Here is a 4,153-nt window from a genome sequence, read left to right on the forward strand (position 1 = left end):
TCTAAACCCCGGTGCATTTGTTTCCCTTTGCACTAGGTCGATCGTCCCCCACCACCGGCCGTAGCATTTATTTCCACTTCCATTCATTTCTCCGACGAACTAGTTCAGGATCATCCCCCGGCCGAATCTTTAAAAAGGGGTCTCTCGGGATCCCTGCGACAGGAGTTAGTCCTCCGACAGCTGGCGCGCCAGGTAGGGGGGAACATCCCTGAATCTGTTCGTTTGCTTTCTCCCACAGGAAAAGATGGCCGGTGGGCACCGTCTCCAGCGTTCTGGCTCCACTTCCAGTGACGAAGCGCTGCCCGACGCCCAAGAGGCCCCAGTTGCTTCTGCGTTCCAACAGCAGCCGCTATCCACGCGCGCGGTTTTTCCCTCCCAGGGGGACCAAGGCACTGGGCCCAGCAAGGCCGCCGCCGCCGCCGCTGATGCACTTTCCGACCCCCAGCAGGAGGTCGAGACCCCGGCCGCCAGGTCCGCCTCTGGACAGCGCCGGGTGCCACTTCGGCGCAGACTCGCCTTTAGCGAGGCCGGCTCGAGGAGTGCGCTGCTTGCAGCGCATGCTCTCCTCAGGCACCCGCCCGTCCAGGCCACGCCGAACACTCCGGAAGGCCGATGGATCCAAGATGTCGTCGCCTTGGTCGGCACTGCTCGCCGCCAGGTGCTGGCAGGGAGTCCTCGCACCACCACCCAGCGTGGCGCCGCCAGAACTGGCTCATCAACGGGCAACGTCCGCACGAGCCGGGGGGCCTCCAGGTGGAGTGCTATCCCCCTGGCCGTGTCCGAAGCCCGAGACTCTGCTTGCGTCTTAACGAGCGGAGGGGCCACGAGGACGCTCGTGTCACTCTCGAGCGCCAGCGGGAAACCCGGCAGGAGGCCGAGGCAGAGGACCAGACTTCCTTTTTCCCGGCCCGCGATCACCGGAAATCCCCGGCTCACCGACATTCGCCACCAAGGACTCCTGCCCGCGCCGCGGGGTACGGCACCGGTTGCCGTGCCTTTACCGCTGAGCTCCGTCGGGTCAAGTGGCCCTCCAAGTTCATATATTTCAGCTACAGAATCACTTTGTTCATATATTTTATTTTAGAAAATTAATATAGAATCACTTTCAGCTACAGAATTAATTTCTCTAGAGAATCATTCTCTGTAGAGAATTTGAATCAGAGATAACTCTACTAAACAGACACTTAGGCGCATTTGAGGACATCTCTATATGAAGGGATTTTTTTTTTGCAGAATCTTTTGTAATTGGATTTTTGTTTTTTTTAATATTTTAACGAGTTTTTTTATGGTTTTGATTACGAATGGATTTATAAGATCATTACTTTAAAACGTGATTCTTTTTTCTTTTACTTTATAAATTCCTTCATATGGTAGCTATTGAATATAAGGGAAAATAAAATAAATGAAAATAGGAAAAAAATAAAAAGAAAACGAAATAAAAAAATATGATTGAGAATAATCTTACCTACTCTCGTCTTGCTTTGTTTTTGAGCAAGAGCCAACTTAACTCGTTCCGCCTATCAAACAAATCTACAAAGCACGAGCATCGAGACAGTCAGGCAAAGGAAGCTTAAAAACCCGACGAACAGCACACTTGGTTCTTCTTAAAAAAGACGAAAAGGAGAGGAAATACGACACGACACGTCACGTCACGTCACCTAGTCTGCTCTCATCCATTTTTATCGCATGCGTGTTGTGAGGCAGCTGTTACGACTTGCGAAGCAACGAGGTGTCTGCCCCCAGATGGACGCAACGCATCGACTCGACTGTAAAGCTGTCAGCGATGCTTGGCCAGTAGCCTGCAGACGCAATGAATTGCTCACCACGCAACTGAGAGTTGAATGCCATTGCCACGTTGTGTTGGGGACCTCGTCACCTTGGACAAATGTGCCTGGTACAAGACCCGGACAAAGGTGACTTAGGTAGACGCCACGGCATGTCCTGTCGTCGTCGTATCGCAACCATGTCTAGACTGGCCTGATACAACGTAGTCGCTCACAGACCGTGTCGTGGATCACGCCTCCGATATACGGACCGTTACCTGAATCTGATGGACCATGTTTTAGTTGGGTTGTGCCTAATGAAACTCGTGCCAGGCCGACCAGTCAAGCACAGTTGGACAGATTTGGCGCAGCACAAGTAGATGCAACCTCAGGATTATGCATGCTACCGCTCCGCTTCTTTAGCCATCAGACTATCCCAACCATATTTCCTTCATTTCGTTCCCTTCTCGATTCCCTTCTCCATTCCCATTCCTTTTATTTCCTCTCATCTCCAACAGCTTCACTTCGAGGGAAATCGCGAAGGAAACGGAGAGAGAATCCCGTCCTGAAGGGAATGACCCTGGGAATCCCGTCGTGAAGTGAACCGTGAAGGGAAACCGTTGTGAACGCTGAAGGGAACGAGAATCCCTTCACGACGAAAATCTGCCCGTGAAGGGACTCCCTTGGGCTTGATCTCACAGCACCCATCCGAGAAGACACAAAAGTGCTTCAGCGGAAGGAATCAGAAATTTCCACTAGGCACGAGTAAGTACGGTTTATTAGTATCGTTTATTTATATTAAAATTCATATTAGAAGAGTAATGAAAAAATACTCTTTGTTTTAAAATAATTAGCACTGTTGATTTTACTATTCAAATTTTGATCATAAATTTTAATCAAATATGTAATCAAATAGCTCTAAGCACAAAATATTTATAAAGTTTATTGATGGTGAATCTAACAATACCGTTTCCACTCTACTTGACAAAAGTATATTAAAATTTATTGCCAATCAAAATTTAAATAGTAAAATTAATCGTGCCAAGTAGTATAAGATATGTGAGAGAATCAAATGGATAAGTATCGTGTGTATGGAAGGTCATGCTCCATTTCTTGCCGCAATGGCACTTGGCAGCGTGTCAGAGCGGAGGAAGGAGTCAAACTTGAACCACGGCGGGTGCACCTCGATTGGCTCGCCAAAGAGGTCTGTCACCGGGGTCGAGGCCGGTTGCGGCGGCGCCACGGTGAGATCCGCCATGGGGTAGGGTTCAGATTTAGCCCCCTGGGTGTGACCATGGAGGAGGAATGGATCTGAAATCTGGATCTGCTCCAATCTGAACTTGTGGATCTGATGCAGATCACGCAGAGACTGATGGATCTAGCAGGAGCCTACATGGGAGAGGAGAGGAGAGGAGACGGTGGTGGTGTCCGGTCCGGTCTCCTACTTATCTTTTTTTTATTGATTCAAATGCTCCTCTTTTGCGTTAGGCTTTCCCGAAAGACTCACATTTGATCAACAAAAATATCATAAACTTTTTGGTGATGTATATGTTTTTCGGCGGGGGTGTCATACCTGGTTCACGTAGAAGACGACGACGGTCAGTGAACCTAAGGGGTATAGGTGCGCCCTCTACTTGTCACGTCCCAAGTTCCATAATCGTGTGATTAAGCTTAATCATGCGTCATTAGCATCATAATTAAATTTGAGGAAAAATATTTTGATACACTAGAGTACATCGTTCTGAGTTAATTGGATAAGAGAAAGAAATTTGTGAGAGAAAATAATAGAATTTACCGTTAAAGTGAACTCCTTTCTCTAGCACGTGGGGCCCACTTAGTGGGCCAACCACCTTTCTCTCCCTCCTGGGCAGCAGCCCCACCCACCTGCTCCCTCACACGTGCCTCTCCCGTGCTCAACCGGCCAAGCAAGGGAGCAGCCCCCCCTCTCTCAAGCTCTCTCTCACTCCTCCCTCGAATCCACACTCTAGAAGCGAAGCTGAGGTACGTATATGGAATCCACGCGATCACGAGCTCATAAGCTATCTATCCATCTAATTTATTTTTGTTTTTTCAAAAGATTCGAGCCGGATTTTATGTCTTTTGGTGTTCTTGCTTAAAGCACAAGAAACACCGGAGTTCTTCGATTTCCTGTCGTTTCCACCTTCTTCCGGCGACCCGTAACCTCGGCAAAGCGTCTTGGTGAGTCTCCTATGCTCCCATCTCATGAATGCACGAATTGGTTAGTCGAAATCCAAGAATTTAGGGCTAGGGTTAAATTTCATGAGTTCTTAATGTTTTGGTAGCAATAGCCAAGTTTTGGCCGATTACGGCTTATGCGTGTGGTCCTATGCGGTAGAGGAGGTCAAGATGATTCTCTAAGTCCAAATACG

Source organism: Phragmites australis, chromosome 3 (genome assembly GCF_958298935.1).
Source record: "Phragmites australis chromosome 3, lpPhrAust1.1, whole genome shotgun sequence".
Taxonomy (NCBI): Eukaryota; Viridiplantae; Streptophyta; class Magnoliopsida; order Poales; family Poaceae; genus Phragmites; species Phragmites australis.